The following is a 27,178-nucleotide window of genomic DNA, read 5'->3' as shown; positions in this document are numbered from 1 at the left end:
GAAAGAAAGAAAGAAAGAAAGAAAGAAAGAAAGAAAGAAAGAAAGAAAGAAAGAAAGAGAAAGAAAGAAAGAAAGAAAGAAAGAAAGAAAGAAAGAAAGAAAGAAAGAAAGAAAGAAAGAAAGAAAGAAAGAAATAGGACTACAAGCGAGTAAGGGGATACATACAAAGGCCCTGCTGTGGTTTTCCCAGGAAACTCATGGTTTGTTTCCATCCCATGACTCATCACTGATTCAGTAAGTGAAAGAAAGCCTGAAGGAAAGCCAGTGGATTGTTCTGAATATCACTGTTCTGGGATCACAGGGAGCCATCTTTGAATCTGCTCACCACTGTCTGCCTCCTGGCTCCCAGTGGTTTACCCCCTTCTGCGTATCCCTCCCATACACAAAGTACATTCACCTCCTTCCAAGGGGAGCCAAGAGCCTCAACGTCGAGAATCTCATGATCTAAGTCAGGAACTATAGTCTTTGTGTGAAATTCCTCTAGATTTATCAATTATTTAAACCAGAGAGACAAGTTATCTGCCCCTTGCCTCTGTGACCTGCAATTATGGGATAGGCATAGATTAATACCTATGTACATTTCAGTTCAAAAGGCAGAAATGGGAGGTACAGAAGAGTGCTGGGAATAATTCTCCTTGGCTCTGCCCCCTGGGTTCTTGATTCCATCCTGTCTTTTTCAGTGAAAGAAAGGACATATTTACAGTGTAATAATGCCATCAGTCTGCTTCCTGCAAGTGGGATTTTGTGAGTCCAAACGCCTCTTTTCTTGGTACTATTTCTATCCCTTTCAGCCCAACGTGGTAGTATTTTTGATGAAATAACTTTCTCAAAAATTTTAGGCATCTTCCATGGATTTCACTGGGGCTCGTTCCATTCGACAAGAACCACATCTTACAGATATTTCTGACATAAGTCCTTTTGAGATACGACCTTCTCCACCATCTCCTGCTGGGATGGCTGTGGGACCAGGCTCCTAAGCTTCCCCCTGGCCCTTTGATTTAATTTAGAGGATCTGGAAGACATAGCCTTAATGTTTTGAGAGGACCCTTTATGTGACTCTGCTTTTCTGATCTGTCTTGAGATTTTAACAAAAGGTTGTAAAGTCACGCTCTTGGTTTTTTCTCCTTGCCGTATTTTCCTGACAGTGCAAGGAAGCCATTCCTTAATTTTAGCATCATTTGCCATCTGAGAAGTCTAATACTTTTCAAAATTAAGTGCTGTTCTTTGTGTAACGGGTTTCCCTCAATTTATCTGTTATCCTTGTGCATTTTATTATTATTATTATTATTATTATTATTATTTAATTTGAGAGAGAGACAGAGAACATAAGTGGGGAAGAGGGACAGAGGGTGTGAGAGGGAGAGAGAAGCAGGCTTCACGCTCAGTGCGGAGCCTCATGTGGGGTTCAATCCCACAATCCTGGGATCATGACCTGAGCTGAAATCAAGAGTCAGACACAACTGACTGAGCCACTCAGGTGTCCCTTCCTGTACATTTTAATATGAGCAGCAACAAGGAATCAGGTGATAACCTTCTTCACTTTGCTTACAAATCTCTTTAGCTAACTAATCAAGGTCATTCCTTACATGTTCTGCTTTCAGTTTAGCTGCAGGAGACAACTTTGCTGAGCTATCTGACACTACGTGGTAAGCATTTCCCTTTCTGTTTTCCAGTAACATGTTCCCCACTTCCTTCTAAGACTTCATCAGCAGTGTCCTCAGAATCCCTTCTACTAACAATCTATTGAAGCCAGTTTAGGTTTTGTCTCTCATATCCTTCAAAATTCTTCCAGTCTCCACACAGTTCCAAAGTCACTCTTGTATTTTTATGTATTTGTTACAGCAGCGCCCCACCTTCACATACCAGTCCATATTGATAGGTTTTATGTACGTCTCCCAAGCTGAGTTAAGGGAAATTGAAGGTTGACGCACTCTGATTTCTTTTATTTTATTTTTTATTTTTATTTTTAACATTTATTTAGTTTTGAGAGACAGAGCATGAGCGGGGGAGGGCCAGAGAGAGAGGGAGACGCAGAGTCCGAAGCAGGCTCCAGGCTCTGAGCTGTCCACACAGAGCCTGACGCGGGGCTCGAACCCATGCACCGTGAGATCATGACCTGAGCCGAAGCCGGACGCTTAACTGGCTGAACCACCCAGGTGCCCCAACTCACTTTGATTTCTTAAGTGTTGAATGAAAGCTTAGCGAACTTCAGTAGCATGTTAGGTGTAAGAAAAACAATTTGATGGCAGTTACCTTTTTGCGAAATGTTGACACTATTGTCCTGACTCTATTATTCCATCATAATAGATAGATTTCTTTTCTCTGCACATTTATAGGCCTGGGGGCTTCAGTCTCTCTCTTCTGAGTGGGTAGGGAAAATTTCCTTGAAGCAAAGCCACCGGGTAAAGATTCTAGGCTTAGCATCAAGGACAATGGGTAAGTGGCTTAGAGAGTATTAGGGATGGAACATTTGGTGCTGGGTTTGTGTTTTCTGATCTCCAACCCATTTCAAAACATGGATTCCCCAGTAGGCCATTGGGCCACTGCCTGCATGTTTCCTCCAGCACCCTGACCTTTGAGCAGGATGAGAGTTCCTATGATGGCTGTCCCCTGGGGTAGCAGCCAAGGTACCCAACCATCCTGACACATGATAAAGAAGCTTCAGGCTAGAAAGCACTCCTGGCAACCCTGTTCTGCCTCTAATGAGTCAAGTTGGCAGTGAGATTCCATGACCTGCGTCCACTTCTGGGAATACACCCAGAGGCCCTGGGATCCCACCTGGGGGCTTCCCACAGCTCAAGATACTGCTTGGTATTCATTCTTGGTCCCCACTAATCTGGAACATTTCCTGTAGCAAATACCAGGATGACAAATCTATAGACATCTGAATGCCCTAAGAATCATGCCTGTCTAACTTGGTCTGTATCACATGAGCTTAATTCAGCATGATCTCATGAGTGCCACAGGCACGTCCTTATAACTTAGTGTCCTTATATCTGAGTTGATTGAGTGAATCATTTTTCTGCATGGGAAATTGTTATTACATGTACGGCACCCATCTTTATAGATGTTTCCATTTCATCTAGGTCAATGTATTCCTCAGTTCTAACTAGGATCCTGTTCTCCACTCTCACATAAATGTATTCTCTTTCTTCTTTGAAAGATTAATTTTTTACTTCTTATCTATTAGGGAAGCTCTCTCAGTCATGGGTGGCCCTGTCTTGTAATTACCTCCAGGAGTTTTCATCCAACTTTCCAATCAGTTTTAATTAAACTCATTATCTGTTTTCCTTTTTAGGCGGATAGGAGGCAGAGTTCCCAGGAACAGGGTTGTATGGTAATAATTGTTTCAGTTGATGTGAGAAATAGGCAGTCTTAGAGTCCCTTGCTAAGCAGAAAATGCCAATTCTTTAAGAAGAAAAATACGTATAAAGGCAACTCTTGTTTTATTAGTTATTTTAGAGTAGGTTCCTAGGCAAGTCAAGTTGAATCACATTATTTTCAATCATCAGTCCTGGAGTGTAAGTTGTCCACAGGCAAACAAAGGATAAGCTGGTTTGGTAGAGACAAGCATACCATTTCTTCATCTGTGCCTGTCTGCTCTCAAGAACAGATGGGCCCTTCTCTTTTCTCTTTGCCTAAGGTATAGTGAGTTTAATGGTAGCCTCTAAAATATGTGTTCAACCAGAACCTGTGAATAGGACCTTATTTGGAATGGGTCTTGGCTGATGTAATTATGTTAAGAATCTTAAGATGAGAAAGTGCCTGGGTGGCTCAGTCAGTTAAGCTTTTGACTCCTGGTCTCAGCTCAGGTCTTGATCTCAGGGTCGTGAGTTCAGGCCCCACACTGGGCTCCACACTGGGCATGGAGCCGACTTAAAAAAAAAAGGATATTAAGATGCGATCATCCTGGGTTTGGAATAAGCTCTAAATCAATGTCCGGTGTCTTTAGAAGAGAAAGGCAGAGGGAGACAGAGACACAGACACAAAAACATGAACACACAGAGCAGGTGATGTGAGGACAGAGGCAGAGATTGGAGATATGCAGCCAAGGAACACCAAGGGTTGCTGGCAGCCATGAGAATCTAGGAAGAGGTCAGGGAATGGATTCTCCCTCAGAGCCTCCAGAAAGAACAAATCCTGCCCACACCTAGGTTTTGAACTTCTGGCCTCCAGAATTATGGGAGAATAAATCCTGGTTTGTGCTCATTTATTATTGCAGCCCTAAGAAACTAACACATATGGCATGTGGCAGGGATGTGGTGGGTTACTATTTGCAGTATCTTTTGGCATCATGGGATAATCTGGGTTCCCTTCAAGAGAGAGATTTGGGGACCAGAAGGTTATTTGGAGCTGGTGGGTTCAGACTGGCTATTTCAAGGCCTTTGAAGTCAAAGGAGGCCAAGACAGGGGCTGGAGGTCTCCTGGCCCCATAACACCAGGCACTTGGCTAAAGGAGGATCAGAAAGGAGTCTACTTCTGTCATGTGAGACCAGTCCATGCTGTCTGGGTGGAAAACTAACACTTGCTGAGACAAGATTTATTTGGGCTTAGATAAGCATAAGGAGATTTCCACAGATTGTCCTCTCCTAGGCAGTACTGCAGGCCAGAAAAGAGGTAGCCAGGCCCATTCTGGGTATATTTGAATCTTAAGAAACACTAGCCTACACTGTGGAAAACAGTATAGTGGTTTCCCAAAATATTAAAAATATTACCATATGATCCAGCAATTCCACTTCTGGGTACATACTCAAAAGAATTGAAAGCAGGCTCTCAAAGAGATATTTGTACACCCATGTTCATAGCAACATTATTCACAGTAGCCAGAATGTGAAAGCAACACAAGTGTCCATCCACAGATGAATGGATAGGGAAAATGTGGTATGTACATACAATAGAATATTGAGCCTTAAAAAAGAAGGAAATTCTGACATGTGACAATATAGATGAATTTTGAGGACATTATGTTAAGTGAAATAAGCCATTCATAAAAAGATAATACCTATATAATTCCACTTAGATGAAGTACTTAGACTAGTCAGAATTATATTTGAGATTTTCCTTGCTTTTTGAGGTAGGCTGTATTGCTATAAACTTCCCTCTCAGAACTACTTTTGCTGTATCCCAAAGATTTTGGACCATTGTGTTTTCATTTCATTTGTTTTCATGTAATTTTTAACTTCTTGGTTGACCCATTCATTGTTTAATAGCCTGTTATTTAACCTGTATGTATTTGTGCTCTTTTCAGACTTTTTTCTTGTGGTTTATTTCTAGTTTTATAGTGTTGTGATTGGCAAAGGTGCATGGTATGACTTCGATTTTTTTGAGATTTGTCATGTGGCCAAATATGTGGTCTATTCTGGAGAATGTTCCATGTGTATTTGAAAAGAATGTGTATTCTGCTGTTTTAAGATGGAATGTTCTGAATGTGTCTGTTAAATCCATCTGGTCTAGTGTGTCATTCAAAGCCACTGTTTCACTGTTGGTTTTCTGTTTGGATGATCTGTCCATCAATGCAAGTGGGCTCTTAAAGTCTCCAACTATTATTGTCTTACTACCGATTATTTCTTTTATGTTTGTTATTAACTCCTTTACCTATTTTGGTGCTTTCATGCTGGGTGCATAAATATTTACAATTGTTATATCTTCTTGTTGGATTGTCCCCTTTATTATTATATAGTGTCCTTCTTTGTCTGTTGTTACTAGACTAGTCAAAATTATAGAGACAGAAAATAAAATGGTGGTTGTCAGGGGCTGGGGAGAGGGAGGAACAGAGGAGTTAGTGTTTAATGGATACAAAGTTTCAGTTTTACAAGAATGAAAAGATTTATGGATACAGATGATGGTGATGGTTGCCCAACATTATGAACATACTTAATATCATTGAACTGTATGCTTAAAAATGATTAAGATGGTAAATTTTGTATAATACATATTTTATTATAATAAAATAATTGGAAAAAAAAAGAAACACTGGACTAATGGACTAATGCCTTGGCAGAGTCCCCTGAGAGAGAAGTTGAGAGATAGTCTATTTGACATTTTATCAGTCAGGGCTCTCTACAAACACTGGCACATTTAGATCCCTACAGAGTAAAAATTAATTGGAAATAGCTAATCTTAATAGAGAAAGAGGAAAGAATGGCCACTCTCCCTTCCTGGTCACCTGTTATGGAGAATCTATAGACTTCCACTAGTGATGTCATCATCAAAGCTGCCAGAGGGGCCAGAGGATCTGAGTTCTAACTGGGAGCAAGTTTGTGCAGGTACTGTCTTCATTGAGACAGAAAAACGTGCTAAACAGAGGGGAGAACAATTCACTCATGCCCATGAGACCTGGGTTCTAATTCTGGCTGTGCTGCTAATTTCTGCTTGGTATATATCCATTGGATTTTTGACTGCCAAATCTGAATCCCCTTCCTACCCATGGGAGAATCCACAGAGCTCATCTCCTGCCACTTTCCTGGGCTTTAGGATCTAGAAGGTGCGTCCTTTTTTCATCCAGTGATGAGGGTCCACTGTGTGCATCTGGTGTCCAACGGAGAAGGTCCAAGCAGAGCTGGTCAATATTATGTGGTGGTGGTGCCTGTGGTGGCTTGTGACTAGGTGGTCTCCCTGGCCAGGTCATTCCTGCTTTGCTTGATATCTGAGCCTAGGCTCCATCCTTTCTTCTCTTTTCTCTTAAGTCTATCAAAGTTGGTTTCTCCTGTTTGCACAATAATGTAATTTTGTATAAATTAAACTTGCTGGCATTCAGTTTCAAATTAAGCTCCTTGGAGTTCTAAGATGAAAGATTGGAGCTAAAGGGATCAAGTTTTTTGGCCATGGGGTTAGAATACAAGCATGCTTATACCTTCCCCCAACCAGGAGATGAAAGGCTGGGTTTAAGAAGCAGTCACGTATGTGTTCAGTTATTGATTACGGCATGGGCTGGGGTAGTAGAAGACTGGCGACTGTGAAGCAATAGGGTATTACATATGGAATGCACTATGGCACCAGAATACGCTAGAGCATACCATACAGTTAGTGATGAAGGATGAGGGAGATCTCTTAGAACTGATAAGAAGAGAGCTCCAAAATACATCACTGGGTGAAAAAAGCAGTATTAAAGAGTTTATACAGCATACTTACATTTTTTTTGTAATAAAAAAAGAGGGAAAAATAAGATTTTGTTTGATTTTTTTTAATTTTGTATTTGCCTAAAGAAATATTGGAAAGACAAGTAAGAAATTAATATAAATGGTTACCTGTAGGGGCAAGAGCAGAAAATGTGGGAGCAAGACTTTTAATATTGGTCTGCTTTTTAAAATGTTTTTTTGTTTGTTTGTTTTTTAAAGTTTATTTTGAGAGATAGAGGAAGCCAGGGAAGGGCAGAGAGAGAGGGAGAGAGAGAATCCCAAACAGGCTCCACACTGACAGCATGGAGCTCTATGTGGGACCCAAGCTCATGAACTGTGAGATCATAATTTGAACCGAAACCAAGAGTCCAACGTTTAACTGATGGAGCCCCCTGGGTGTCCCTAATATTTATTTATTTTTGAGAGAGAGAGTGCGAGTGGGGAAGGGGCAGAAGTAGATTGGGGTGGAGGATCCAAAGGGGCTCTGCACTGACAGCAGAGAGCCCAATGTGGGGCTTGAACTCGGAAACCGTGAGATCATGACCTGAGCTGAAGTCTGACACTCAACTGACTGAGTCACCCAGGCACCCCAGTATTGGTTTGTTTTTTAATTAATAAAATATGTTACTTTTTCAACAAAGGGTATGGATTTATAAGATTTAGGCTTTTTCTTCAAATATAACATATATCATATATATAAATAAAATCTCTCTCTCTCTCTCTCTATCTTTCAACTAAAACAGCTTTTTTAAAATCTATAGAAGTTTGATTTTGAGATTCAAGAAGAAATCTCAATAATCAATGCCAGTCCATATATTACTGACTTCATAACCATTAGAGAAAGCTAGTTGAAACTGTGTTGTGATGTATTTATTTTTAGTTCCACCATGAATAAGTGTAGGTAAAAAATGACAATGAGTTCTAGAAACAAATTAGCCAAAAATCAAATTCCTCTCTCTCTTGCTTCCCTCCCTCTCCCTTCTAGTTTCAGTTTAGCCATCTTTTCTTGCAGGGTGGTGCTTCTCAAAGCATGATCTTTGGATTCTGAGATCCTTTTAGGTGTTTGCAAGATAAAAATTATTTTCAGAATAATATTAAGGTGTCACTTGCTCTTTTTTCACTGTATTGACATTTCCACTGAGAGTGTAGAATCAATGGGGATTAAAGTGCTGGCACCTGAGCATGAATTACGACAGTGGCACCAAACCATAATACAGTAGCAGTCATTGGCATTTTCACCCATGCATACTCTCAGTTTTAAAAAATGATGCCAGTTTCAATTAAGAATGTCTTTGATAGAAAAAAAAAGGTCTTTGATAAAGCAGTATCAATTATTAATTTGACTAAATCTCAATCCTTGAATCATTTCAACATTTGTGTAATGACAATATGGGAAGTATACATAAAGCACTTTTGTTGCATATTGAAATATGACGTTGTTGAGGAACAGCACTTGTATGATTGAGCTAAGAGTTGAGTAAGTGGATTGCTTTTCATGGGACACCATTTTTACTTGAAAGAATAACAGGCAAACTGGTGATTTAGAATCGGATATTTGGCACATATTTTCTAGAAGATGAAACCAGTGATCTGTCACTTCAAGGAAAATAACTGGCAGTGGTGGTTGCCAGAATGAAATTTGAGACTTTAACAGAAAATGGGAATTTTGGAAAATTTGTATTCAGTACGGTGAGATTCTCAGCTTCCAAAAATGTAAAGACCTTTACAATAAGAGTATTGATGAAATTAACGAATGTGATTTGGTGATGTGGTATGATGAAATGTGCGAAAATTTGCGAGATGTGCACCATTTAGTGAGTTAATGTTCTCTAAATGATCAAGGCAGGATGTTACGATATCACACATGGGTAAACAATCCATTCAAAATGCAAGAGAGACCAATGGATTTTAATGTAACTCATTCTGAAAAGCTTATTCGTATGGTTTCAAATTCTGCATTACAACCAACCTTTTAGAAACCACTACATGTTGACTTTTGGCTTAGTATCAAAGAATACACATTATCTGAAAAGGGTATTAAAATATTCCTCTCATTTCCAATTATGTATCCTTGTGAGGGTATATTTTCTTTACACATCAACAAAAACAACATATCACAACAGGCTGAGTATAAAAATATGTGTGAGAATCCAGATGTTTTTATATGCCAGATAGTGAAGCAATTTGGAAATGTGTATAACAGAGCAGTTTCTCTCACTATTTTATTGGAAAAAAAAATATTTTCCACAAAATGTGTTATTTACGTTAATATGTAATAGGCAGGGAGCCTGGGTGGCTCAACTCGGTTCAGTGTCCAACTCTTGGTTTTGGCTCAGGTCATGATCTCACAGTTGGTGAGATTGAGCCCTGCATTGGGCTCTGTGATGACAGCATTGAGCCTGCCTGGGATTCTCTCTCCTTCTCTCTCTGCCTCTCTCTCTCTCTCTCTCTCTCTCTCTCTCTCTCTCTCTCTCTAACTCTCAGTAAAATAATATAAACATTTAAAAGTATGTAATAGGCTTATTGTTACTTAAAAATGAATTAATTGGTAGATATTTAAAACACATCCATGGTTTTAAATTCTGCTATGGTAAATATCCATGGATGAACAAAAGCTTTTGGGAGTCCTCAAAAAACAATTTTTTTTTTTTTAGAGAGAGAGAGAGGATGCAAATGAACAAGGGGCAGAGAGAAGAGGGATGGACAGAGAGAAAGAGAAGTGAGGCTCACCCAGGGCTCCTGCTCACCTGAACAGGGCTCGTGCTCACCTGATGTGAGACTCGAACTCACCAACTGTGAGGTCATTACCTGAGTGAAAGTCAGATACTTAATGACTGAGCCACCCAGGGACCCAGGAGTTCTCAAAAAATTTTAAGAGAATAAAGGGATCCTTAGACCAAAGTGTTTGAAAACTAGTGGTCTAGAAAAGATTTGTGTCCATTCATGTGCACATGCAATGCTATTCTTGTGCTCAGTGATTTCATGTGCTAGTCTTTCATTTCAAAAGTCTCAGTTGAAATGCAGCACAAACTAATATGCACCTAGGATAGATGATGACTGAGATTTTTAAGATTTTAAATACCACTCTTGGCAGTATATTATTTTCTTTTCCTGTAAAATAAGGTTAACATCACCCATTTCATAGGGTTGTTGCTGGAATTAGATAATGCATGTACAAGCATGGTGTGATTCTGCTTGTCTCTTGATGGTCTTGATTATAGATGTACAAAAATGCTTAAATATATTTACTTTATCTGGAAATTATATTCCTCTCTGATGGCTTTACTAGCACATTCCTGGGATATGGACAGTCCTATACCTCCCTCGCCTCCATTATCAAATGAAATTTCCATATTAAGAATATCTTAGCTACTTTTCTTGATGTCCCATAAGGAGAATGAATCCAAGTGGTAACCTCTAAGTAACGATTGTTGTTGCTTTTCTAAACAGAAAAAGTGATGAAGCCTGCCACAGAATATTCTTTATGAAGCGCTGAAAAACCCGCTATGACACCATAGTATCCTAAAGCTATCCTGGAATGTTAGTGATCTTGAGTTACAAGTTCCTAAGAGGAAAGATTACAGAACTCTGTGATGCTTTGAAAAATTCCTACTCACAACCTTTTCTCTTTTTCCTCCACCTGACAAGCTATTCTTAAAACCATTGTCATTACTACTATTTTTTGTTTCTTCAGATTCACCTACAACCCCTCAAAAATCCTTGGCTGTGACATCTTGAGATTTTGGAACAATCTGGCTCATTATTGTGACTAGAAACCAGATAATGAAATTTGTGTTTGGCTTAACTACCAGGGAAAGGAGCATGGAGACATAAGCCACACATAGTCTTTCTAGTACCTTACTTTGATCAAATGTCAGGGTTATGAATAATAGAAATCCTGGTTTAGTTGGGGAGTTGACTAAATATCACAGAGTTACTATGTTATTCTAAAGTAAACAAACATGTCTTTTGTTGTCTTTGTCTTTTTTTTCTACAGATGTATTTTTAAAAGCTTTATATTTTAATAATGTGGATTCATTACTATTGATGACATCTGATCAGTAGCTTACAAATATGAATTGGAAGATTAATTATCTAGGGGAAACTTTGGAAAGGGCTGGAGAATGTTTCATTAACAGGTAGGTATCCTTTCTGAAGGGAACTTTCCCAGTATCTAGTCATGGGAGAGGTGAAATAGAAACCCACTCAAAAGTGTGCTAGAGAGAAATGGGATAATGGAATTGGAAGAAATGGATGTAAAGTTGATTTTTCCATATTAGCTTGTTCTAAATTCTGAATAAGTTGGCTTTATTTGCCTAAGCCCTGACGAATTTATTCTAACGTTGGGTTGTTAGAGTCTCCTACTTTTCCGTCTTTTTTCTTTTACTTCGTGATATTTTTGTGCATTTTATTACTTACAAACATTTACAACCAAGGATGAAGGTTATCACAGAGAAGAAATTTATGGCAAGATGGAAGTCTGATGGCTACTTTCTGCTTGCCCTTCCTCATTTATAAAATAAGAATGATAATATTTCTTACTTTCTAAGGCTGTTATGAGGATTAAAAAAGATAATATGTGTAAAGTGCCCAACACAGTGGCCTGTACAAAGTAAGATCAACAAATAAGAATTGCAAACCATTTTCTGTGAATTAGTTTTGTTGATTGAGAGGAAAAAGGGGGTCAAATTATTGGGTGGCATGAGACTTAGATTTTATCTCCGTTTCCATCAGTCTCTCTTGAATTAGCTGGTTAGAAATGTTATCAACAATATATTCATGAACCCACTCAAGTAATGGTGCAACTTTGTGAACAATTTTATTTATTTGTTTATTTTGAGAGAGAGAGAGAGAGAGCAAGCCAGAGAGCATGCGTGCAAGTTGGGGAGGGGCAGAGAGAGGAGAGAGAGAATCCCGACCAGGCTCTGCACTCTCAGCTCTGAGCCCAAGTCATGAATGGTGAGATCATGCCCTGAGCCGAAATCAAGAGTCAGATGTTCAGTTGACTGAGACACCCAGGTACCCCAGTAATGACGCTTCTGAACTGCCTGATCTAAATGCATGAATATTTCATTTAAGTGACTTCAGTGCTGGGGCGCCTGGGAGGCTCAGTCGGTTAAACATCCAACTTTAGTTCAGGTCATGATCTCACAGCTTGTGAGTTTGAGCTCCACATCGGGCTCTGTGCTGACAGCTCAGAGCCTGGAGCCTGCTTCGGATTCTGTGTCTCCTCTCTCTCTGCCCCTCCCCTCCCCTTCTCTCTCTCTCTCTCTCTCTCTCTCTCTCTCTCTCTCTCTCACACACACACACACACACACACACACACACACACAAATAAATAAATATTAAAAAAAAGTTTTAAGTGAATTCCGTTCTACCTCCTCACCACAACAGCCTTTGTTCTTGGTCTCATTGTATGTTGTTGGGTGGGATGGGGCTACAACTAACAGAAACCTGACTGATGGTGGCTTAAATAGTGAACATATTTAAAAATTCACATAATTAGAAGTCTGAAGGTTGGTTAACTTAGTGGAACAATGAGACCCAGGGACTTCCATTTTCTCACTTGCTGTCCTCCTCACACTGGCTTTTGTTCTCAGGCTTGTCTCCTGATTGCTAGATGGCTGCCACAGCCTAAAGAATTAATCTTGTGCTTTCTACGGAAATGATGTGAAGCTACTGTTGACCCCATCACATGCTTAGGAAGGGATGATGGGAGAAAGTTCTCTCATGTCTCAGAACTAGGAATGGCTGTGATGCTTTTGAACGACTCGAAAAAAAATGTTTTAATTGAGTATAGTCGACCCACGTTATGTGAGTGTCAGGTGCACAGCATAGCAATTCAGCTTCTCTATATGCGATGCTCTGCTCCTCACAAATATGGCTACCGTCTGGCACCAGAAGACGTGATTACAGTATCGTTGACTAGATTCTCTTTTGAACAACTCTGTGTTGCATGTATCTGTGTATATCCTCATGGTTAGGTCCATGTATGTCCTTAAGGGTATTTAGATCTTCACTAGATCTTTGCTTTGGATGAAAAAAAAAACCTCAGAGCTGAATTTGTGTTTGACTATAGGACATGACCAGGAGTTTTACTGTTTGTATAGCAAGACACATCAGAAGGGACCTGGCTGCCTGGCTGAGGGAGAACTTTGCCACAGCAGGAGTAGTGTTGTAGCAGAAGGAACCCTGAGTAGGGAGCCGTCATCCCAGAGTCTGCTTTTAGCTCTGTCCCTTGCTGGGTGCGTGTTCTGGGGTAACTTGTATTCACTTTCCTGGCTGTGAATGCAACGCTGTGCGCCTTCCTATCTTACACCCTTTCCTTTCGTTCATTGCCAAATTGGTGGATGTTCTTCATGAAAGAGCTTATAAATGCCGGATAAGGTTGGGGCTAGTGTCTTGTGAGTTAACAGAAGCCCTTTTGAAGATGATACCCTTGCAAGATAATTAGAAAGAGCAGGAAAGTTATACTCAAAGTCCTGTCTTTTCTGTGTTAGAAACTAAAGGCTTGTCTTGGCTGTGCATCGTTTGCAGCCTCTTAGCATTGGGAGTGGGGGAAGGAGGCCAACTTGTAATGGTGTTATTGTATCTAATGTTGAGAAAATGGAATTTTCAAGTCACCCCCAAATTTTTTCGTATAGTAAGCAACAACCCAACAGCTAATTAAAAAGACACGAATTATATGGGATTTAAAGCTTCTCAGTGAAGGAGTCACAGTGTAATAAAATGATCAAATATCTTTCAGGGGTGATATATTAGAAGTCAGTTTGTGCTTTTGCAGCAGGTGACATAGGATATTGTAATATTGATCAAAAGGACAGACAATACTCCAGATGATTTTCCATGTCTCCTTGTGGCTCTATTCCCCGGTAAATCACCCTGATGCAAGAGTTGAGCCCCGAGCAACTTTTTAGTCAAACTATTTGTTTACCAGTTCAGGGTATCTGGCTGGTGATACGTTCTCAGTAATTCACAGGATTGCCCACTTTGCTGACAAAATATTTTCTCCTGTGCCAAATTGCTGTCTCTATTCACATTGTCTGAATGTGAATTAAATGACCTTTAATTACTGTGGAAGAATATTGTATTTTTGTATATGCTTCACGTTTTGATACTGATTTGCAAGAAATGCTCTCCCGTGAAATGTGGTTTGCATTGCTGTTTCCATCTCCTTTTCCCTCCTACAAAAGGGATGTATTTGGTTCCCTTTCTCCCAGGGTTCAGGATCTTCTGGGAGGAAAATTTTTTTTTTCTTAAATTTTTTTTCAACGTTTTTTATTTATTTTTGGGACAGAGAGAGACAGAGCATGAACGGGGGAGGGGCAGAGAGAGAGGGAGACACAGAATCGGAAACAGGCTCCAGGCTCCAAGCCATCAGCCCAGAGCCTGACGCGGGGCTCGAACTCACGGACCGCGAGATCGTGACCTGGCTGAAGTCGGACGCTTAACCGACTGCGCCACCCAGGCGCTGGGAGGAAAATTTTTGAGGCAGCTCCCTGATCTAAGAGGGGTATTTAGCTCAAGAAATATCCCAAGGAAACGATCATGTTTTAAGATCCCTAGAGGCCAGTTACTCTAGAGAGGGTTCCAGGGGCTTGAGGAGTTCCCTGAAGTCAGAGATTGTCGCACTCCCAGCTGGTTTTCTCTCTAGGACAAGCATTCATCCACTCCTTCCTCATTCCCATGGGAGGCAGTGGAGGCTGACTCAGCTCTTCTCCAGCAGCAGGTCCTAATTCACATGAGCCAAACTTGGAATTCGTGCCTCCTTTTCAGGGATTGTTTGTAATAAGGAGGCTCAATCAGACTGAAGGGAATTACTTTTATTCTCTGATAGGAGTGTGATGGTTAATTTTACGTGTCATCTTGAAAGAATTCTGACTAACACAGGGGGAGAGTCTTGTTTTCTCTCAAATGGACAGGAAAGAGAAAGCACATGGCTCCAGTTGCTAGAGCAGCCATCTTGTGACCCTGAGGGCAGCCTCCATATGAGGACAAAGACGACATTCAAAAAAGGGGAGAACCCAGAGAACTGCAGAGAAAGAGAGAGAAAGCCTTGGGCATCTAGCCTCGTGAGACAATAAATTCCTTAACTGTTTAAATCTGTACGAGTCAGAGCTTCTCTTGCTTTAGCAACACATTTAACGTATTTCTACGTAGCAGCTGTTAGGTGTGAGTTACTGTCCTAGGTACGGGCTGTGCAGCAGTGAACGATATGGTCAAAGTGCCTACCCTCATGAAACGTCCTTTCTGGTAGGAGAGAAAATACCACATGAATATGTAATATGATGTCAGGTAGTCAAGCAGAGTATGAGATAAGGAGTGTTGTTGGGCGGTCAGGTGTCTGAGAGGCATGCCATTTGGGCAGGGAAGTGAACAAAGTGAGGGAGCCAGCCATTAAAATATTTGAAGAAAGAACTTTCCAGGCAGGAGGAATAGCAACTTCCAAGTTCCCAAGGCAGGAAAGTGCTTGGTGTGCTTTAGAGAAAAACCTACAGCTGAGTGAGATGGAGCTTGGTGGTAAGAGGGAGGCAGTGGTGAGAACACTGTGTTCCTAGAGGCTGTAGGAGGGATTTGGAGTCGCCTATCTATGTGACGGGAAGCTATTGGAGAATACTGAGAATGGGGGTTATTTGCAACTCAAAGCATCCTAATGGTTACAGAGTAAAGTAACTTGGACCCAAAGCTGCAATCTGCAAACACCAGGCCACTGTGGTACCAAGGCTTGCCTTTGAGCCTTGGAAAGGTGGTTACACTCACTTAGTCTTCAAGGAACTCATCAGATCAGCTAACTGTTGCTGCATTTTTATAGTTCTGAATAACCAATAGCTATATACATAGGGGAATAACTATATACACATGGGAATATACATATGATATTGAGAAAGTACCTATTTTCCTATTTTACTAAGAATTTAAATATTACTTTAAATCAGGAATAATAGTGTTCCTTTTATCACATGCTTTGGCAGCCTCCACCGAAATGATATGTGTTTTTCCTCCTTTGACCTAATAATGTGGAGAGTTATATGAACAGACTTCCTGTTACTGAATCATCCTTGCATTTTGAGAATGGCAACTTGGCTATAGTATATTATTTGTTTAATATATTGTTGGATTCAATTTGCTAATATTGCATTTAACATTTTTACATCGGTGTTCATAAGAGAAGTAAGATTATAGCTTTCTTTTCTGGTGCTCTCTTGTTCTGGTTTTAGGATTACTGCTTTTATAAAAAGAATTGGGGCATTTTTTTTTCCCTTCTCTCTGGGATTGTTTAAATAGTGTCAGAATTTTCTCTCCTTGAAGATTAGAAATCATTCAGTTTTTACAATTGGCACAATCTACTCACCTCAATAAATTATTTGTATGATTATCCAGTTTTTGTCCATAGGCTTGCATAACTGTTTAACAGATGTACTTATGCCATATATTTTTGCATTCTGATTTTTTTCCATCGACCATATTATAAATGCTTTTCTACATTCTACCGTATTTGTAATAACTTTAATTGATAAATCTCATTCCATTTTGTAATAATTTTAATTGACAAATATTATTCCATTGTGCAATAATTTTAACTGATAAATATCATTCCATTATGTGGATGGACCATATTTTAATACTTCCCTGTCCTGTGTGAGTAGAATATGTCTTGTTGCTATTTTTGTAAAATAATGCTGCAATAAATGCATATTTGATAAGTTTTATTCATATTTTAGAATTTTTTTTTCCTTAGGACAAATTCCCAGGAATAGGAGAGTAGAAAACTCTCAAAGTTTTGAGCTCAAAGTTCAGACTTTGAGACATATGGACAAAGTGTTTTCCAAAGGTTTGAGCCATTTTATGCGGTCTCCAGAATCCATTTGCACAGCATCCTTATCAGTATTGGGTGTTTTATATTTATACATATTTTTTTCTGCTATTAGGTATGAAATGGCACCATCAACATCCCGATTCTGGTCTCAGAGGTGGGAGAGTGAGCGCACTTTCCATTAAAAGTTGACCCTCCAGAATTGAGATTCTGGAGTTGACTTAGTTGCTAAGGTTTCACGGTGCAGTGAGAGTTAGTCCTGAGCTTCTGAGTTTAGTCTGGGCCCCTCATCTTGGCTCATGGCTGCACTGTACTAATGGAAGCCAAAGCCAGAACTCGAACCTTGTCCCCTTAACCTTGTCACCTTTTTATTTTTATTTGTTTTGCTTTTTCATTTACAATATGCCAAGCACAAAGTCTTAACTTGCATTTGCTTAGTTAGTTACCAAGCAGGACACAGCGGCTGAGGAACATGAAGATTTCTACAGGCAGATGGAGCAGGAACCCGCCACTGGTGGCCTCTTTTCCAAGACAAAATGCCTTCTCTCTTTACTGTCTTTCAAACTTGTTAATTTAGTGACTGTAAACACAAATCATTATCTTCTGAATGGGCTGGCAACTGGCTCAGGGAGGGGAAAAAATCTTGGCTCTTTGACACTGAACTTGTGGTTCTTCCCTGGTTAATCTGTATAAAACAAAACACTGCTTGCCACCTCAGCAAAGAAGACCTCTTATTTTTGTGAAATCAAAGCACTTTGTAACCATGACAAATTTCCAATGTCAGTAAACTGTCCCAGGGAGAGGTTCTGATTAAAAAGCCTCACGTAGAATAGCCGTGCTTACTTTACCTTGAGCTGGAATTGTTACACACAATTCCACGTAGTGTCTCCAGATCTAATCCTGCCCACTAGGGGCTCAGATGATGGTTAACTGAGAGCAGAAGCCAATCGGAATTATTTCTGTGGTTTTTAAATTTAGTTTAAAATTTTTTAATGTTTATTCATTTGTGAGAGACAGAGCGTGAGGGGCAGAGAGAGAGGGAGACACAGAATCCGAAGCAGGCTCCGGGCTCTGAGCTGTTGGCATGGGGCCTGATGCAGGGCTCAAACTCACGAACTGAGAGATCATGACTTGAGCTGAAGTCGGACACTTAACCAACTGAGTTACCTAGGCACCCCTAAATTTAGTTTTAAAAGTGAGCTCAGGGAAGCCAGAAAAAGGGTGAGGAAAGGAAGCAAATGGTAGAGAATAGAACCACATTTTTGTTCTGAAGTGGGTAAAGAGAATGAGGGGCAGAGAGTAGAGGTGTGTTCTTAGATTAAAATTCGGTTGGCTGGGACGCTTGGGTGGCTCAATAGGTTAAGCATTTGACTTTGGCTCAGGTCACGATCTTGGGGTTCGTTGAGTTAGAGCCCCATGTCGGGCTCTGTGCTGACAGCTCAGAGCATGGAACCTGCTTCAGATTCTGTCTCCCTCTATCTCTGCCCCTCCCCAGCTCACACTCTGTCTCTCTCTCAAAAATAAGTAAACATTAAAAAAAATCAGTTGGTTAAGTGGATCAGTCAGTTAAGCATCTGACTCTTGATTTCAGCTCAGGTTATGATATCATGGTTTGTGAGTTTGAGCCCCACATTGGGCTCTGCACTGACGGTGCAGAGCCTGCTTGGGATTCTGTCTCTGTCTCTGTCTCTCTCTCTGTGTCCCACGCATGTGTGCGTGTGTTCTCTCTTTCTTTATCTCAAAATACATAAATAATCTTTAAAAAAATTCATTTTGAGTGACATGCTAAAGCCTCATGTTTTCCTGAATTTGAAGCATACCAGACTTGCTATTTTTTTGTCTCTTCCATAAACTATATGGAACTATATACAATCGTGTTTAATAAACATTTATTGAATATGTTGTTGTGTACTTAACCCTAGGGATTCTAAATCAAATAAGAGTTTGTCCCTACCTTCAAGTTGATTGTGCCTAATTCAGGGAAAAGAAGTACGTGGACATAAAAATGAAGGAATTTAGGTCAAGGTGCTACGGGAATCCTGAGGAGATAAGCACTTTGGTCCAAGTGAGCCATGAGCCTCCTTATTTGACTTCTTGTCCCTTTTCTTTACTACACGTCTTTCCTGGGAGATCTCATTCATCCCCAAGGGCTTTCACCACCCCTGTGTGCACATCACTCAAATGTTTTCTGTCTTGCCTAGACTTTTCTCTGGATGGCAGATCTCCGTGTTTACCTGTGAGTAGACATCTCTACTCAAAAGTCTGGGGGATATTTCAAAATCAAGACCAAGTGAATTCATGGGACCCCAAACCTCTGTGGGAACAGAGTCCCCTGCTGGCCAGTGGTACCACCACCTACTGACCCAGCAAAGTCAGACACTTGTGCCGTCTGAGATGCCTCCCCTCCTTCATCCTTTATAAATAGATCTGGTTGGGTTAACCTCCCAAATAGATTTCAGTTGCTCTCTCTTCTTTTTTATCCACACTTCCATGTCTTAGTCCACACTCTCAGGATATCTTCCCTCATTACCTCAATGGTCTCATGTCTTCTCAGGGTCTGCTTTCTCCAATCTCTCCCTCCTTCCCTTACACATACCCACTTAAGTTCTCTGGGTCAGCAAGATCTATTGGAAACTCCTATCTAATCCCATCAATCCCCTGAACAAAATCCTCCAATGTCTGCCCAGCGGAACATATCCTTGCTCTTCTCTGAATGTGCCCTCCATCTCCCATCACTCCTTCCTATGCCCAAATGGCTTTTCATTCCCTGACCCTTCTGAGTTCTAACTTCTGAACTTTTTCATACTCTTTCCTCTACCCAGAATGTCCCTTTCCTTTCTCTCAACATGTTCACTCCTAAGTCCTTCACATGCTCACAAGCTCAAAGGATGCTTCATCCCAGGAAGGTCTTCCTTCCTCCTTGAGGATGCCTCAAGTGTCTTTCTTAACCCATAGTCTTCATGTCTACCAAAGCCCTTACCACTGATGAAATTATTGGATTAATTTTCAGGGTATTCCTTTAGACTAAGAGTTCCTCAATACAATAACTATGACTATATTTTTCATTTCTATGCACCCATACCTAGAATGATGTTCAATAGATGATTGCAGGGTGAATGTTGTTGAAGAGGCGGCTGATACCCCACACATTCAAAAGCGCGGTCAAGTATTTAGGAACAAGTAAATAATATTCAAATCAGTCTTCTAGAGCTGACGCTAGAACCATTGTTAGTTAACTTCTGGAAGCGTGGATGGCATCAAGAGAGCCAAGAAATGGACAATTGTTGCCTAACTTAATAAAAGAAACCCAAACAGATGAATTATGGAATAAGACAGGTAAGATTGATAGGTGACAAATACTTAGGAAGTATTTGATAAATACCCACTTCAGGCTTGCACAGTCTTGCTGGCTCTCTCTTCCCCTTGCAAGGGGTTCTGTAAGCCACGTCATGAAGATGGTGACATCAGAAGATGAGTTATCTGCCCCTTCATGATTGAAGAACCCTGCCCTCTGCTTCTGCTGTGATATTGATTGATTGATTGACTGAAGTATAGTTGACCTACAACGTTATATTAGTTTCAGGTGTACAACGTAGTGATTCAACAGTTCTATCATTATTTAATGCTCACCGTGATGTAAGTATAGTCACCATCTGTCATCATACAATGTTATTATAGTACTGTTGACTATGTTGCCTATGCTGTACTTCTCATTTCCAAGACTTACTTATCTTTTTAACTTTTTTTTTTTTTTAACATTTATTTATTTTTGAGAGACAGAGAGAGACAGAGCATGAGCTGGGGAAGGGCAGAGAGAGAGAGAGACAGAGAGACAGAGAGAGAAAGGGAGACACAGAATCTGAAGCAGGCTCCAGGCTCTGAGCTGTCAGCACAGAGCCTGATGCAGGGCTAGAACCCACGAACTGTGAGATCATGACCTTGGTCGAAGTCAGATCCTTAACCGACTGAGCCACCCAGGCTTCCTGAGACTTATTTATTTTATACCTGGAAGTTTGTACCTCATTTTATTGTGAGTCATTGAGATTTGGGAGCTGTTGTAGTTGACCCTGGTTAATAAGTAAGTCATATGCCACTCTGATTCTAGTTCCTTCTTATGTGACTTGTTTTCCAATCTGTTTTTCTCTTTGGAAGATGAATGGGAAGTACACAGCAAGGGTATGACATTTCAAGATATTCCTGAAGGAAGAGTAGGAGTCTGCTGGACTCCTATAAGGAGCTCCAGAAGGAGCCGTATAAGCTAGGTCAAGGTGGTATAATAGAGTGTGTTTGCAGAAGACTGAAAAGTCTGCCCAGGAACTCATTCATTCATGCATGCATTCTTTCAATATTTATGGTAGCATCTACTAGCTGTCAGATATAAAACTAGGGAATGAAGAGAAAATGGCTCTTATGTATTAGTGGTAGAAATAGAAACATAAACAAAAATTTAAAGAAATATTTAAATATGGACAGAGAAATATAACAATGGTTAAGGGCATGGGCTCTGGACACAGGCTGCCTAAATTCAAATTCTGGCTCGACCACCTTCAGCTCTGTGACCTTGGGTACACAGTTCATTCATATGTAAAATGAAGATGATCTAACAATAACAATATCCTTGTGGTAAGGGTTAAAAGAGACAATGAAATGTAAGGTGCTTTGTATATATTGAGCCAGAGTAAGACTTCTAAAATATTAGCTGTTGTTATTTGTATTGGGTATGTGTGGATGTAGAATGATTGGCTGGAAAGGACCTTTTATAAAACTTGTCAGGGTTTTGGGGCTCTACCCTGTAGACATTAGAGGTTATTCTGATACAGAGATGAGGAGAGATCCATTTTTAGTGCCTTGTCATTCTGCTTGCCTTACGAGGCGCCCATTTCAAAGGAGCAGTGATTTTCCTAAACTCTTGTAAACCCATTACGTGGCAACTCTCAGTACCATGCCTGGGGCATGGTCACAAGTTCTTTTTATTATTAAACTGACACTGGCTTTAAAGTTCATCATTATTTACAAGTTTTCATTCCCTAAGGCTAATGTGAGTCAATGTGAGTCAAATTTCTTCTTTTCATAATATTTCTTAGGCTACTTATGATTTAATTCACTGCTTGGAGACATCTAAATGCACAGGCTTAGAACCAGAGACTTTCAGGGCTGGAAGGGGCTTTGGAGATGCACTCATCTAACCCCCTTGCTTTCCAGATCAAGAAGCTGAGGTCCAAAGGGATGGTGGTGGTTGATTTTCCCAGAGTCAACAATGCTTCTGGCAGTCGCGTTAGGGTTTGGGGGTGATAAGTAACCATGACCCTCTCCTTGCTCTGAGCTTGGAACTAATAGAAAAATAAGACACAGGAATCTGACAGGAGGAGGTAAAAATATTGGCTTTCTTACCGAATGAATTTAAATTGGAGAATACAACTTGATATGTAGGCAAATGGCCTTAGCTCTGAATATCAATACATTTGACAGGCACTGGTGGTGATTTACGCTACAAATATTCCTTACTTTTCTCCTTTGCCAGCAGAGCTGGGTTTCCACGTAGATGCCGAAAGCACTTCCATTCCCAGACCTCCTTATAGCTCTGATTATGTGTCCTGATTCTGGCCAATGTGATTAAAGAGGAAATCAGCAGGAAACTTCTGTAAGGCCTTTCCTCTCTTAAAAGAGAAATGCTTGTGACAGGTACTTTCCTCTCCTTATTTCCTTTATTTATTATTATTATTATTATTATTTTTTTTTTTTGTCTTTGGACACTGTTACCTAAGGGCACTCAGTTTGGAGCTGGAGCAGGTCATAAGGGGAGGCATGTCGACATGCTCAGATCGCAGATCAGAAAAATGCGGAACACCTGGGTCCTTGATGACATTGTTGGGCAGCCACACCAATCCCTTCCCCCTGATTCTGGACTTCTTCCTTAAACTTAAGTATGTTTATGCCACCTTCAATGGTTTGTACTTGTTACTTGCAGCCCAAACCATCCTAACTGGTAAATCTACCTGAACTTGGAATGTCCATGGTGTTGAGGCACCATGTTTATTCCCCAGTCACACCAACTGATCAGATAAGAGATTCATGGCGGGAGTGTGGAGTAGAGAGAGGGAGCCTGAAGTGTTCTAGGCATACTCTTCTCTCTTGCCCACTATGGGAAAGTGGGAATGGGAGATGAGCACCGCCTCTCCCCAACAAACCCTGATCATAGCATTGGAAGAAAAAGATTAGACTAGAGTCCAAAAATAAAAAGGTTTTGTAATTCTTTAAGTTGAGGAATTAGATCCATAATTTTACGTGAGGAACAGAACTGAATTGGGTGTATGTGTGTATGTGTGTGTGGATTCTGACAGTACTTCTTAAAGCTTCACGCTTCTGGCTCAGTCTGCCTTAGGCCTCATCAACCTTCAAGGCAGTTCAGAAAGTGAAGCATTAACGACAGTGTTAGGCATGCCTGAAATACGCATCTTGTTTCCAGAGCGCTGGACATGAACAATGCCAAAAGGATGAATCTAGCGACTCCATCTTTGAGGCACAGTAATTTCATTGTGAAGTCTTTTTCTTTAATTTTGCCCAGAGAGGAGAGGATTATTAAAATTATGTCATTGCCCATCAGGCTGTCAGAAAAGCCTGAACTCCTTTTTTCAAAGAGAGCTATGGAAGAGCAGAAGTAGGGAAGCAGAGAGCTGGCTGCCCGTCAAATCTAATTTCCATACTCCCCACATTTCTTTGATGAGCTATTCCACGCTGCAGAAAGGGGAACTGTTTTTTCGCTTCCAAGTAATTGAAGTGAGTCATGAAACCCAACCAACCAGACCGAGGTGCCAAGAAGTGCCAAGAAGCATATGCATGCCCTGACTGACCACTCACATGGAGGAATCTATCAACATGGGAGCAGGTGGCAGGGGGTGGGGTGGGGGTGGAAGCCACCAGGGTTAGTGTCCTGGGATCAGAAAGAAGATGGTGGGGGAGGTGTGCACTGACCCACTGCCTTCTTATTTACATATGGGAAGGCAACTCTTGTTGGGTTGACTACTTGCTGTTCTGGAAATATTTGCCAAACTTTAATGGAGACTGGTGAAGTTTTGAGTTGGGGGAAAGCGGGAACAAGTGGCATCTGGCATTTTCCACAATCATTCAGTCATTTACTCATTTACTTCAGTGTTTATTGCCTACTGTGTGCAAGCGTTGCAGATGTAGGAGCGGACCTGAGAGTTAGAGTAGGTGCTTGTAGCTGAGCATCTAGTAAGGGTTGGAGGCAAGCTAACAGTACTGACAGAATTCTGTGGTTGTTTGTGGTGGGGAGTGGCAGGGTTTGGGACAGGGAAGAGCCTCGAAAGAATCTCGAGGGGTTTCGTTCCAGAGATGGAAAATGCCAGATGAAGGGTGGAGGGTGGAAAGAACCTGGAGAAAAAAACACCCAAAAAACTTTGTTTGGGACATAATGAGGTTGGAGTGTTCGTTTCTGTGACATCCTGATAAAGAGGTCATGTAGATAGTGAGGAAACCAAGGAATAGTATTAAATGGTTATTAATATTCAGTCCGTTTAAGCTTTATGCTCTGGGACTAGTTTGCTTTTTACCCATGACTTGTTAACTTAGAATCATGGGTTTGAGAGTTTTGCTTTGCTCAGCTCTTAAAGATCTGCTGATTACCTCCCTGCCCAAACCTATTTATTATGAAATTCCCCTATCCCCTTGATTATTATATAAGTTCCCTTCTCTGGACCTGATTACCCTTGTGGCTTCATCATTCAATAAATGTCAGGGCCGTCTCTACTTAGGAGAGATATCTCTCTGTAATTTATTTTGATGTAGGCTCTTCAGTGATGTTAGGTAAGAAAATACTGAGACTCTCAAATCACGTAATTAGGCCCAGCAGATCAGAAATCTGAAAAAATAAGCATTTTGATAAATTTCACTCCCCCATCATCTTTTTTTCAATATACTCTTTACTGCTTTAAGTTTTGAAATTTCACATCATCAGCCACATAGGCTCAGCTGGTGAGAGTTCAGATATTTCTAGAAGATTGAGCTAAGGATCCCCTCATTGTAAGAAGGTTTCTCACTGGAATAGCATAACAATGTGGCCAAAGCAGCTGGATATAGTAAAGCTCAGCTGAGTTTGAATCTTCAAAAAAAATTTTTTTTAAGTTTATTTACTTTGAAAGAGAGTGAGCACAAGCCAGGGAGGAGCAGAGAGAAGGAGAGACAGAATCCCAAACAGACTCCGCGCCATCAGTGAACTGTGAGATCATGACCTGAGCAGAGATCAAGAGTCAGACACTTAACCGACAGTGCCACCCAGGTACCCCAGCGAACTTGAATCTTAGCTCCATCACTGAGTACCTGGAAGGCCATGGTCACTGTTTTTTTTTTTTTTTAACTTCTTTTGACCTCAGTTTGTTCCTCATAAAGAGTAGATAAAAATACTTCATAGGATTATCGTTGTCGTGAGAAGTAATAGATGTGACACATGGAAAGAGTCTAAGAGTTCAGATAATTACTCCTTGCCACCGTGTAGCACATCTATGATTTAGACTTGTGCTGTCCAACATGGGAGCCACTACAGAAAGTTCTTGAGCACTTGAAATGTGACAGATGTGAACTGAGATATGCAGCCAGTATGTATCAATACAAATCAGACTCCAAAGTCTTCATATAAGAAAAAAAGGATGTAAAAAGAGTGTACAATATTCCATTAGTGATGGTTGATATTGATTACATGTTAAAATGTAGACATTTTGGATGATATTGGGTTAAATACAATCTTATTTCTGGCACTTTAGTGGACATCCCTGCCTTGCATATAGGACTTAACCCAAAGGACTTCCAACATTTGAAGTTGTGAACAAAGTACTCACCTGGATCACCACAGCAGCCTCCCCAGCCAGTGTCTCAACTCCACTCTATCTCTTCACTAAGCCCATGGGATCTTTCTAAAACACAGACTTGGCTCCTATTTGTTTTTAATTCTTTTTTAAATGTTTATTTTTGAGAGAGAGAGAGAGAGAGCACGCAGGGGATGGGCAGAGAGAGAGGGAGACACACAATCTGAAGCAGGCTCCAGGGTCTGAGCTGTGAGCACAAAGCCTGATGCCTGATGCGGGGCTCAAACTCATGAACAGTGAGATCATGAGCTGAGCCGAGGGCAGACGCTTAACCGACTGAGCCACCCGGTTGGCATTGTATTAGTTTTAGGTATATAATATAATGATTTGATGTATGTATATATTATAAAATGATTACCACATTAAATTTTGTTAACATCCATCACCACACATAGTAACACATTTTTTTTTTTTGTGATGAGAACTTTTAAGGTCTACTCTGTTAGCAACTTTCAACGATACGATACAGTATTGTTAACTATAGTCACTATGCTGGAGAGTGCATCCCCAGGACTTATTTATCTTATAACTGGAAGTTTGTACCTGTTGACCACCTTCACCCATTTGCCTACCCCCTAAATGAAATGTTGATTTATTTGTATTTATTTTATTTATTTATTTTTCAATCAAACTTTTGGTTTTGAGATCATTGTAGATTCATATGCAACCGCATATGATTGTAAGACATGATACAGAGAAATTCTGTGCACCTTTCATTCAGTTTCCTGCAAGGTGTTTTATACTTAAAACTGTAGTACAATATCACAACCAGGGTACTGACATTGACACAGTCATCCACCTTATTTAGACTTAACCAGTTTTACTTGTGTTTGTGTATATGTGTATATTTCGGTCTCCGCAACTTTGTTACGTTTTGATCTTCTATCCAGACCACAGTCAAGAGATAGAACATTTCCATCATCAGAAAAATCCTACGTGTTGACCCTTTGTAACGACTCGCACTTCCCCCCTTCCCTGAGTCTCCTGGAAACCATTAGTCTCTTCCCCATTTCTATAATTTTGTGATTTCCAGAATGTTATGTAAATGGAATTATACAATATGGAAGTTTCTGGGATTGCCTTCTTTTCGCTCAGCTTGATTTTCCAGAGATTCACGCAAGTTGTCATGTGTTTGTTCCTTTTAGTGTTGAGTGGTATCCTGTGGAATGGACGTGCCACAGTTCATTTAACTACTCACTGCTGAAGGACACCTGAGTTGTTTCCAGTTTGCAGATATCATGAAGAAAGTTGCTGCGAACATTTGTACAGATTTTTGTGTGAAGATAAATCTCCATTGCTCTGGGATAAATGCCCAAGAGAGCAATTTCTGGGTCATCTGTATGTTGGTTTATTTATCATTTTCACTC

At 40.5% G+C, this 27,178-nt stretch overlaps 1 long non-coding RNA gene across 1 annotated transcript; it reads left to right on the top strand.

Moving 5' to 3' along the window:
- On the top strand, positions 1-27,178 carry LOC131517328 (uncharacterized). The gene is made up of 4 exons (XR_009264524.1): positions 1-6,562; positions 10,569-11,257; positions 22,457-22,614; positions 26,957-27,178. It is a non-coding gene; the product is annotated as an uncharacterized LOC131517328 (long non-coding RNA).

The sequence above is a fragment of the Neofelis nebulosa genome, chromosome 7, assembly GCF_028018385.1.
Source record: "Neofelis nebulosa isolate mNeoNeb1 chromosome 7, mNeoNeb1.pri, whole genome shotgun sequence".
Taxonomy (NCBI): domain Eukaryota; kingdom Metazoa; phylum Chordata; class Mammalia; order Carnivora; family Felidae; genus Neofelis; species Neofelis nebulosa.
Note: the sequence above shows the minus strand (reverse complement) of the source record. Positions and strands in the feature narration are given on the sequence as shown.